The sequence below is a fragment of the Loxodonta africana genome, chromosome 7, assembly GCF_030014295.1.
Source record: "Loxodonta africana isolate mLoxAfr1 chromosome 7, mLoxAfr1.hap2, whole genome shotgun sequence".
Lineage (NCBI taxonomy): Eukaryota > Metazoa > Chordata > Mammalia > Proboscidea > Elephantidae > Loxodonta > Loxodonta africana.
In genome coordinates, this window is record NC_087348.1 from 80,055,288 (window position 1) to 80,068,147 (window position 12,860).

General features: G+C 38.0%; 2 pseudogenes; both read right to left on the minus strand.

Annotated features, from left to right (window-relative positions):
* Positions 1-459: 459 nt before the first annotated feature.
* LOC100661598 (olfactory receptor 52E8-like) lies at positions 460-3,452 on the minus strand (annotated as a pseudogene).
* Positions 3,453-10,608: 7,156 nt separating this feature from the next.
* On the minus strand, positions 10,609-12,332 carry LOC135232162 (olfactory receptor 52E6-like; annotated as a pseudogene).
* Positions 12,333-12,860: the final 528 nt, after the last annotated feature.

Consider the following 12,860-nt stretch of genomic DNA (forward strand, 5'->3'; position numbering starts at 1 on the left):
TTGGATGTCTAAGTTAGTTTGAGAATCTAAAGAGCTCTTGCTCCAGCTATGGCCGAGGCTTCATGCTCTCTCTCTTCTTTCTGTCTCTCTCTCGCGCACACACACACACTTCCAATTTGGGAAAGGGCAACTTTTGAGTCATACGAGTTTCATAGTTATTGATAAAGCACTGGAAATGGTTTTGCAAACCTTAACCTCACACTAAAAAACACAATATCATTTTCTCTAGGATTTTCTTGGAAAGGAGTTATTAAAGTTCTCAACACCATAACACTCCTTGATCATAAACAGTGAATTCTGTTTAATGAGGCTGTATTTTAGTACTTGAGTTGCATTAACGTGTTATTCACAAATCTTGATTAAATACCCTTTACAGCAACACGAAGATACCAATTTATTTACATAAGAAAATGTACAGTCTAGGAACAAATATTTTCTAAAGAAATAAAACATGTTTATATTCTGTAAAGCAGTTGATCCACTAACGGTTGATGACACTTAAATTTCCATTTTTTAAGGACACAAAGGAAAGATATTTGAAAACTATTTCCAAATCAAGTGTTCAGATCAAACTTCCTTAAAAAGGAAGATCATCACCACCCGATCTCGGATCTGCTTGGTTCGGACTCCGTAAATAATGGGGTTAAGGGCAGGGGGAATGATTACATACAAGTTAGCCAGGAGGATGTGGATATAACGTGGAATACTGTGGCCAAATCTATGAGTCATGAAGGAGAAAAAGGCTGGAATGAAGAAAGCTAAGATGACACCCACATGGGAACCACAGGTATTGAGAGCTTTGAGCCTGGCCTCCCAAGATGGGAGCTTGAAGACAGCATGCAGAATCTTCATATAGGAAAGAGCAAGCAAAATAACATCCAAAAGAATCATAGAAATAAGGATTAATCCAAATAATATATTGACTTTTATACTGACACAGGCCAGACGGACAATGCCCATGTGCTCACAGTAGGTGTGGGGGATAATGTAATGTCCACCGAATGACAGCCTCAGAAGGAGAAATATCAGTGGGAAAACCAAAACAAAATTTTTCACCATTTCTACTCCAGCAATAATACAAATTGTTTTGTTGGTGAGGATTGTGTTGTACCGGAGAGGGTGGCAGATGGCAACAAAGCGGTCAAAGGCCATGGCTACAAGCATGAATGTTTCAATGCCTGTAAACAGGTGTATGAAGAACATTTGAGCTAAGCAGCCACCAAAAGCAATTTTGCTGAAGCCAAACCAGAAGATGCCCAGCATTTTGCGGATGGTGGCAGTGGACAGACCCAGGTCAGTCATAGCCAACATGGCCAATAAGTAGAACATGGGCTGGTGAAGGCTACGCTCAGTCTGGATCACAAAGCGTGTGATGATATTCCCCAGAAGGGCAATCAGATACACTGTACCAAATGGGAAGCCAGCCAGAGCTGCATAGTTTCTATTCCTGGGATTCCCAGCAGGATGAAGGATGAGGGGTGAATCCATGAGCTATTGACTGAGGACATACTGCGAAGGGCCTCTGATGATCATACTCATTTGAAGGAATCTTTAGCTTCATATAATGCTTTCTAATGCCTCATCAATACTGCTAATGCAGAATAAGAAAAAAGATGTAATTAGTGCATTTCTCTTAGAGTCCAGAAAAGATATGTTTTCCCCTATACTATGTTTCCTTACTTTTACTTTTCATTGATACAAAAGGCAAATGAAAAATATTCCCTAAGGAGTGAGTGGATATTTGCACATTGGTTCAGATTATCTATGTTAATATAAGGTAGAATATAGACCAAGCTGCTTGATATAGCATTCTAAGTTAGGTCTTAACTTTTTGAAATATTTAATTATAAATTAGAAAGAGATGTACACATTGGTAGTCTACCGATAAATGATTGTAAGCTGGAAGCATAGACAATATTAGAGATTTCAGAAGCATCCTTTAAGGATGTTTTATTTGACTAGAATTATGAGCTCAATATATGCCTCTGGGCATTTCTGCTTGTAATTAATGGACCTTTATTTCTGTTACTTAATACGGCCTATCTTTCTACCTCGACCTGCTTATAAATAACTTTCATCAAATCTAATCATTTTTTCTGTTTCTTCTCATTTCTGTTGTTCCCTTATACTTATGTCATCAGTGGGTAAAGACATTTTCTTTGCCCTTTGAAACAAGGACTTTGTCCTTTGAGGCCACTGGTTTCACAAAATTCAAGACAATGTAATGGATATTACGTGTAAAACAATCATTTTTTTTAGAGAAATTGACCAGGGTTAAAGCACTGACTAAATCCTTCAGGTTCTCCAGTTGCCCTGTTCTTTGCAGCACACAGCTTGGGCTCATCAATTTTAAATGATCTGTTTTATCTCCAACTTCATTCCTAAATGGAAATCATGGCTATTCTTATTATTATCATTGCTATTACAAGCAAGAGAATAACTATAAAAATAATATTGCCATATAATTGTTTAATACTAGTTTTACAAGGATGTATCAGCTATATTATATTCCTTGCTATTCACATCAGCCATGTGAGAAAAGCTGAAAGATTCTGATTTCTGAATAAATGGATTTCTTTTTTAACTGTCTGGATCACAAGTGCATATATCCATATTCAAAACAAAGGTACTCTGTCATAGTCAGATCTCTCACCACCTAGTGTGCCTAAGACTCTGTCCAAACGTGTCTTTATTCATAAGACTTGTTTAGTCTCAAGCATTTAACCCTTCATTTAGCACTTTGAACTACATTACCCACCCTGATCAGCACACCCTTGTGTCTTTCCAATTTACTCTGCCTTATGCTCTGTTCCCTCTTGCATATTTTACTACCTTAGTCAGTCTACGCTGGTGGTGTGGTGGTTAAGAGCTACGGCTGCCAACCAAAAGGTCAGCAGTTTGAATCTACCAGGTGCTTCTTGGAAACCCTATGGGGCAGTTCTACTCTGTTCTTTAAGGTTTCCATGAAAGAATCAACTTGACTGCAATGAGTTTGGTTTTTTAGTCAGTCTAAAGACACGTTTCTATAGAAGAAAGATAAAGGTTGAGTACGTTCCTAATTACAAGAAATAACCCTCTGAAAATGATGAAATAGTCTTTAGAGTGGGAGACATGGCCTCTTCCTTAGAGCCAAGGAAGTCAGGATCTTGCACAACACACAGTGAACTCAAGAGTTTAGGAAATCAAAGTAGAAGATTTGAGCAGTAATGGACGCCTGACTCTGTGATCAGGCAATCTGTGAGAGAAAAGAGGAAAAGAAAGGAGGATAAAATCTCTAAATATGGAAACATAACTGATGAAGAGATCCCTGTAGTTAAGTGAGAGCAGAAGAAAAGAAGAACCTGCATCGTTCTTCTATTGAGCCTCCAGGACTGCACATTAATGAGATATTCTCAGAAAGGCATGTCAGTGAGATTGCTTGTAATATTCTCTCTCAGGGAGCCAGCTGACATAGTTCTAATCAAAATGATGGGTATACCTTTATATGTGTGCTTAATCAGTGTCTGAGAGTTCCAATTAATTTGCAAACTTCATGTGGGCAAGTGGTTTTGTTCTTTGTTATTTACCTACTATAGCATCTGGCAGATAGCCTCTACTCAAAACATATTTGTTAATAATAACAAATAAGCAGATGGCTACTAAGTTGAACTTCTGGTCAGAAGATCCCATGTTAAGAGGGATGGGAATAGAAATCACAAACCATTCCCGAGTATAAAAGTTGGATAAATGAGAAGAAAATCTGTAATTTCATAAGAGGACACTTTGGGTATATAAGAAAGATAGCTCTTAGATGCTTTCCTGACAAAGGAGCCATTGAAGGTCTTGTGACATAATAAAGAGAGAATAAAGGGTAGACATCCTGAGAAAGGTTTAATAAAAGTAAATGATATGTCAACAAGAAATGGGAACTAAAATAATTGATGTATTTATTTATGTATTACATTCTTTTCATTAAAAATCCTGCCTATTGTGCTACTCTATAGCATTATGGAACCTCAACAAAATAGCTTCATGGTAGTACATTTTCCAAAATCTGAGTTATTTAATGTTTCACAATGTCAACATATTTTCAGCCTATAAAATAATTATTCACTATATATGAGAATGCCTAAGCAAGGGCAAAAGGATGGCGACAGAGACTTGTGAAATCTGTAATCAAAGCCTTAGCCTTTAGAGAGAATTAGAGGAATAGACTATGAGAGGAGTTGCTTCAAAATAGCCTCATTCTGCGTATACACACCTAAAAAAAAAGAAACAAACTTGTTGCCATCAAGTTGACTCTGACTCATAATAGCTCTTAAAACTCAGTCTCTGACCCTATAAGACAGAGTAGAACTGCCTCGTAGGGTTTCCAAGGAGCAGCTGGTGGATTCAAACTGCTGACCCTTTGGTTACCAGCTGTAGGTCTTAACCACAGCACCATCAGGGCTTTAATACATACCTAAGAGATCCTTATTACACCTACCTAGGAGATTTTTATCCTTATATAGAATGAGCAACAAAAACTCAAAAACTGAGTGACAACCAGAAATGTGTTCTGTCAGCAATACCACAGTGATGGATAAAAGGGAGCTTCTCTCTGAGACCAGAATCATTCCTCTGTGTGACACTAAGCAGGCCTAGTTCAGGAAGATCTGCTTGTCTCTCAGGAGTCTGTCTTTATGTGAGGGAGGGTAATGTTTAAAATAACCAGGTCATATGTTACCCAAGGAAATGTTCACTGTGAGAGCTATATGCCAGAGCATATCAACTCAAATAAGAGCCACTCTCCCAATCCATACCAGAGAAATAGATAGATGAAGAGATAGATAAAAGTTGTTGTTAGTTGCCATTAAGCTCCTGGGTGGTGCAAATAGTTAGTCAACTACTAGCAAAATGGCTGGCAGTTTGAACTCGCCTCAGAAGACAAAGTTAATGATCTGCTTCCGAAAATTCACAGCCTTGAAAACCCTATGGAACAGTTCTATTCTGCACACATGGGGTCATCATCAGTCATGAGGTAGACAGACAGACAGATAGATGGATGGATAGGTGGATGGATGGATAGATAGATAGGTAGATAGATGATAGATAGATAGGTACCATCAAGTCCACTCTGACTCATGGTGACCTTAATAAAACAAAAAGAAATGTTGTCTAGTCCAAGGTCATCCTCATGATCACTGGCACTTTCTAGTCCATTGTTGAGGCTATTATGCCAATCCAGCTAACCAAAGGTTTCCCTCACATTTGCTGGGTCTCTACTTAACCAAACACAACATCCTTCAGGGATTGATCTCTCCTGATGATGTGTTCAAAGCAAGTGAGTCAGACAATGTCCTGGTGTGATCCATAGATTTTCACTGGCCATTTTTTGGAAGTATATCTCCAGGCCTTTCTTCCTAGTCTGTCTTAGTCTGGACGCTCCATTGAAACCTGTCCACCGTTGGTGACCCTGCTGGTATTTGAAATGCTAGTGGCATATCTACCAGCATCACAGCAACATGCAAGCCACCACAGCATTACAAACTGACAGACAGGTGATGGAGACAGATGAATAACTAAATAAATAAACTCTCATTACAGAAAAGGGAGAGAGAACTGTCTTGCCTTTCCCAAATAAAGCCCAAATATATATATATAACAGGATAAATTGGGAGTGTGAATGAGTAAGTGAATAAGTGAGTTCTGCTAATAACAGGAATTTTTATAATGAAAAGAAAGGGATGTCATAAAATATTATTTTTCAATTGCTGAGTATTTTTCTCTGAAATTTATATATTTGGTGCTAAAATGACTTGGTAATATGGAAGGCTGTAAAGCAATAGTAAGCACGTATGTAAACATGAAGCTATATATGCACACATCAGAATGGAAAAAAATCATATGTGCAACTATTTGGAATCTGGAAGCATTCAACTACTGCTGTTCTTCATCATTAGTGACTACGAAATAAAAACAAACATTTTTGATTTGGAAAAATTTTGAAGATGTCATTTTTGGAGGATAATTTCAAAAAAAGAAATTCCAAAATAACCAGAAACACCATACAGTTCCATAAATTAAGCTAAATGAGAAAGTTAGGAGAGAGGGAAAGAGCTGACTGTTTAATTTTTTCTTTTCCTTATCATAAAATGTAGGCATACTTATTAAAAAAAAAAAAAACACTAAAGTATGCAGAATCACCTAAAATTCTACCAACTAGAAATAAGCTTGTAAAATATTTTGGTTTATTCTTCCAAATTAACATTTTTATCATAACTAAAGTGAATGAAGGTATTAAATCAATAGATTGAAGTTCAAACCTTCCCAATATTTATGATCAAATAGAGATAACAGGCCAGGCTCTACCCAACTCACCAACCTCAGGGACAGCCACTACTGTGGGAATCTGCAATCCTGATTAATGCCTGCTCAAAGTGTCTCAGCGTCATAACTGTGATTCAAGGAGGGCAATTTGTACTTAGATTGAAAATGCTCTACCTGAACAGGAGTAGTTGTTCTTCTGGGACTCCATGGGATGACAGCATGAGAAACAAAGCATTAACAGGTTGCGATCACAGGTTAATGGGCATAAAAAAGCACATATGCAAAGGAATCCCTTGAGACCTTCAAGTTTCTGCATATGAATCCCCAAATTGCTAGAAGTTCTTATTCTCTAATTGTCTCATTATTTCTAATTACTCTCTTACCATCATACTCACAGGAATAATATCTGAGGCACCCTGTAATCTCCACATCTAGTTACCCAGGACTATTATCTTCTCCAAAGACTTTTTGTTCAAAAAGTATCATTTACTTGACCTAGAAATCAGTTAAGCCATTGAGTCATTACTGAAGATTAAATGTGTCCTCAGAGATGTCTTGCATCCATAATTCTTTCCCTCAAGAAGGTTATATTTCAGTTATATAAATAATATTAACCACTTATAATCCCCACCTGTCTGTCAGTTTGTTGTACTGTGAGGGCTTGTGTGTTGCTGTGATGCTGGAAGCTTTGCCAGTGATATTCAGATACCAGCAGGGTCACCTATGGCGGACAGGTTTCAGCTAAGCTTTCAGACTAAGATAGACTAGGAAGAAGGACCCAGAAGTCTACTTCTGAAAATAACTAGCCAGTGAAAACCTTATGAATAGCAGTGGAACATTGTCTGATATAGTGCCAGAATAGGAGTTCCCAAGGTTAGAAGGCACTCAAAAGACTGCTGGGAAAGAGCTGCCTCCTCAAAGTAGAGTTGACCTTAATGACATAGATGGAGTCCAGCTTTCGAGATCTTCATTTGCCTGTGTAGCACAACTCAAAATGAGAAGAAACAGCTGCAAACATCCATTAATGATTGGAACTTGGAATGTGCAAAGTACGAATCTAGGAAAATTGGAAATCATCAAACATGAAATAGAACACACAAACATTGATATCCTAGGAATTAGTGAGCTGAAATGGACTGGTATTGGCCATTTTGAGTAGGACAATCATGTGGTCTACTGTGCCAGGAATGACAGCTTGAAGAGGAATGGCATTGTCAAAAAGAACATTTCAAGATCTATCCTGAAGTACAACGCTGTTGGTGATAGGACAATATCCATACACCTACAAGGAAGACCAGTTAATATGACCATTATTCAAATTTACACACCAACAACTAAGGCCAAAGATGAAGAAACCAAAGGCTTTTATCAGCTGCTGCAGTCTGAAATTGATCAAACATGCAATCAGGATACATTGGTAATTACTGATGATTGGATTGAGAAAGTTGAAAACAAAGGATCAGTAGTTGGAAAATATGGCTTTGGTGACATAAACAAAGCCAGAGGTCACATAACAAAATTTTGCAAGACCAAAGACTTCTTCATTGCATATACCTTTTTTCATCGACATAAATAGCGACTATACACTTGGACCTCGCCAGACGGAATGCACAGGAATCAAGTAGGCTACATCTGTGGAAAGAGACAATGGAAAAGCTCAATATCATCGGTCAGAACAAGGCCAGGGGCCGACTGTGGAACAGACCATCAATTGCTCATATGCAAGTTCAAGTTGAAACTCAAGAAAATTAGAACAAGCCCGTGAGAGCCTAAGTATGACCTTGAGTATATTCCATCTGAAATTCGAGACCACCCCGAGAATAGATTTGATGCGTTGAACAGTAATGACACAAGGCCAGACAAGTTGTGGAATGACATCAAGGCCATGACATATGGACAGAGCAAGAGGTTATTAAAAAGAGAGGAAAGAAAGAAAGGACCAAAATGGATGTCAGAAGAGACTCTGCAACTTGCTCTTGAATGTTGAGCAGCTAAAGCAAAAGGAAGATACAACAAAGTAAAAGAGCTGAACAGAAGATTTCAAAGGACAGTCCAGAAGACAAAGTAAGGTATTATAATGATATGTGCAGAGAGCTGGAGATAGAAAATCAAAAGGGAAGAACACACTCGGCATTTCTCAAGCTGAAAGAACTGAAGAAAAAATTCAAGTCTCGAGTTGCAGTAGTGAAGAATTCTATGGGGCAAATATTAAACAACGCAGGAAGCATCAAAAGAAGATGGAAGGAATACACAGAGTCATTACACCAAAAAGATTAGTTGACATTCAACCACTTCAGGAGGTAACATATAATCAGGAACCAATGGTACCAAAGGAAGAAGTCCAAGCTGCACTGAGGGCACTGGCAAAAAATAAGGATCCAGGAATTGATGGAATATCAATTGAGGTGTTTCAACAAATTGATACAGCACTGAAAGTGTTCAGTAGTCTATGCCAAGAAATTTGGAACACAGCTACCTAGCCAACCAACTGAAAGAGATCCATATTTATGCCTATTCCCAAGAAAACTGATCTGACTGAATGCAAAAATTATCGAACAATATCATTAATATCACACGCAAGCAAAATTTTGATGAAGATCATTCAAAAGTGGCTGCAGCCGTATATCGACAGGGAACTGACAGAAATTCAGGCTAATTTCAGAAGAGAACGTGGAACCGAGGATATCATCGCTGATGTCAGATGTATCCTGGCGGAAAGCAGAGAATGCCAGAAGGATGTTTACCTGTGTTTTATTGACTATGCAAAGGCATTCGACTGCGTGGATCATAACAAATTATGGATAACATTGCGAAGAATGGGAATTCCAGAACGCTTAATTGTGCTCATGAGGATCCTGTACATAGATCAGGAGGCAGTCATTCGGACAGCACTAGGGGATACCGTGTGGTTTAAAGTCAGGAAACGTGTTCATCAGGGTTGTATCCCTTCACCATACCTATTCAATCTGTATGCTGAGCATGATCTGGAATCCTTTCTTAATCTATTTTTAGATTTCTAGACAAAAAAAATTAACTGTAGCCTCTGGATATTCTTCTTAAAAATTTGGATCTTAAGCATCTATGCTCTCCTGTTTACAATATTTTTGCCAGAATCAACTACCACATTTAAAAGCAAATTCTAAAATTCTTTATTTCTTTATGACCTATTTTGGTCATGCAGTAGAAGTTCTATACATATGAGTTGATAATAAACCAGTTTTAATTAAAGTAAGACAGAGAACATAACTTGACAGACTCACCTGAAAGTATTTTTAAATGAATCCCTCCCTTACAGGTCAGTGTTTTGCCCTGTGACTATTATTACAAGAGTGGAAATAAGTTGCTTCTTCCTACTCTTGTAATAATCATAGGATAAAGTACCTCTGTGTGACTGTGTTCAATATCTTGCCCCTGGCTTCTGGAATATTTATTATATATTATTCCAAAGATTCTAACACCCCCATATCAATTGATATATAATCCCTTAGCATAATATTTGTAGCCTTAATAACCTATATATCATCAACCATGGGTTCCTCAAGACATAGAATTCTGCTCTTCCTTTTTTCTATCAGTAAGTAGCCATATACAACTAGGCACATGTAGATGTTCATAAATATTTACTTAATGAATGTATCTTCCATAGCCAGGCACCATTATTGTCTGCTTTCTGTATTCCATTTCTAAATGCATGACTCCCTCTGTTGTCCTGGATTCTAGGTTCTAAACTCTCAATCACAATCTGTTATGGAGAACTTTCTGAATGAACCACAGTACACTCAAATGAAAAGGGAAACAATAAAAGGAACTACATCATAGCATTCTGGTAAGAAATACACGTATTAATGTAAGTTCATTGTTTTGAATAGCAAATACTAAAATGAGTTATATATTATCATTATTTTTATTTCTAAAATATTATCACTAAAATGGTCTATAATCCCTGAGCAAATCTCATTCTGTCGCTTTCATATTCCATATGATACCCCCAAAACTGCTACAATTTAAAAATGATCTGGCTTTATTACTTACTTCGGACTCAGTGGAATTTTGAGACGAGTTGTTTAACAAGTCAACATATGAAACTATTCATCTGTAAACTAGAGAAACTAGTCTCTGTAGGGCTACCTTGATGATTAAACAAGGTACATGAGAGGACTTTGTAACCATACAATCCTTACAGAATCCAAAACACTTATTAATATCCTTAAACTTAAAGGCTTCAACTTGTCATACACACCTTTGTGCCACTGACTAGAAGTAAACGTATTCATAAGAGTATATGGAGGAAATATGGTTTCTAAGACAGAGCCTCCATGGTTAGCCATCTTGCTTGGAGAAAACCCTCAACACTTGCTCCCTAATTTGCTAGGTCATAACCCCATAGATTACAGGATTGAGGACTGGGGGCACAGCCACATACAAATTGGCCAAGAAGATGTAGATATACCTGAGGACATTGTGGTCAAAACAGTGTGTCAAAAAAAGAGAAAAATGTTGGTGTGAAAAAGGCTAAGATAACACCAATGTGGGAGCCACAAGAGTTGAGGACTTTGACTTGGGCCTCCTACGAGGGCAGGCAGGAAACAGCACGGAGAATCCTGACATAGGACAGAACAATAAGGAGCACATCCAATAATAGAATAGACATATCCCCAAGGCCAAACATTATGTTGACTTTGATGCTAGCACAGGCCAGGTGGTCAATGCCCATGTGCTCACAGTAGCTATGAGGGATAATATAGTGCCCACAGAAGGGCAACCTCAAGAGAAGAATCACTAGTGCAACAACCACACACAGGCTCCACAGGATAGCAATGCCTGCAATGATGCTGATGATTTTGCTGGTGAGGATCATGGTGTACCAAACAGGTTTGGTGCAGAGCAAATGGCAATGTAGTAGTCAACAGCACAATGCTCTGCATGGCAGTGAAGAAGTGGACCAAGAGCATCTGGGAAAGACAACCTCCAAAAGATATATCCCTGAGGATAAACCAGAAGGCACACAGCATTTTTGGGAAGGTGGCTGTGTACAGGCCCAGGCTGATGGAGTCCAATGTGGCCAGGAAGTAGTTCATGGGCTCATGGAGACTGCTCTCAGTCTGGATCACAAACAGGGTAACAGCATTCCCCAGGAGTACAACAAGATACATGAAAATGGGAATCCAATCCAGATATGCACATCTTCTAGGCCTGGGATGCCTACTAGGAGGAATGAAGAAGGATGGAACTGGGTGTCATTAGGAATAGACATTCTTCCTGCCACTGTGAGCTCCTGTGCGCATCAGAGTTAGATGTTGACTTCTCATTAGTGATTCTTGCTCCACTTCCTTCCTTTCCAGATTCCTGATAAAATGCAAAATAGCGCTTAATATTCCTTTTCTCCCATTCAATGTTATCCAAGATTTTCTGCCATCTTTACCTGAGGATCAGATGGCTCCAGGAATAATACATGTAACCCAACCCATTCTCTTAGGGAGCTACTTGAGGACCTTTAAAATATATATGTTCAAGTGTGTGTGTGTGTGTGTGTGTATTCTTCAGTCTATCTGATTCTGAAAGCAGAGACCACCAATTCCCTTCTGTTTATCCATGTACCTAAAATAATACTTGAGACATATAAACTCTCAAATAAAATGTTTCTTAAGTGAATGGGTGGTAGAGGGAAGGCAGAAGAACAACCAGTTATGCCCCAAATGATTAGCAGCACAATTTCCATCTTAACCAGGTCTTCCAAAAGCCATCTTCATCTGGAATATTTTGGATCATGAATAAAGACAAGGAGATAGAAGTATTTTAAACAGAATTTTCAAAGTTAGGATGAAATTTGTATTTATGAAATATTTTAAATTGAGGTGGTAATGGTTCTATAATTCATCAAATCCACAAAATCTCAAATTCATTTAAAAAGTTGTCTTTCTAAGGTCATTTGAGGGTACTAAAAAGTTTCCAATTCCCTGAGCAATACCTTGTTTAAATCCTACCTAAACTAAACCTACTTACATACAGAAAAGGGGTATCATTTGAGATTCTCTTGAGGTTAGAGTCCAACAAAGCAGCCCTCTGTCCCAGATCTTTGTGTCTTTCTGGATATTCTCTTTTTAATACTAAATAAACAGTAGTTTATTAAGTGATTTTTTTTTTAATATGGCAACTAGCTTGAGTGTCAAATGTTGAATATATTTATTGTGAATTAATATCTTGAGGCAATCAAGATAGAAGTTCATTATTGGGTAGCCACGCCTGAGATGAAATCATTTTACAAACTGTGTAGAAGTGATAGGCTCTGAAGATGCCTGGAACTTGGGGTAGTTCATATTTGAATACCACTCATTGGAGATGGATGCACAGAGAAGAAATCATATCCTTCTTTAACCCTGGATAAGATCAGCTCCTAGCAAAGAATGTGGTACATATGGGGCCTGTGAAGCATGGCAGAAATGAGAAATAATTTGGGACAGTATATCAAAAAAAGTGAAGCTATATAAATAACTTGGGTTGCTGAGTCAGGGAAAGAGATATTTGAGGAAAAAAATTATTTCTCTTCTCAGTTCTGTACTTGAAAACTGTCA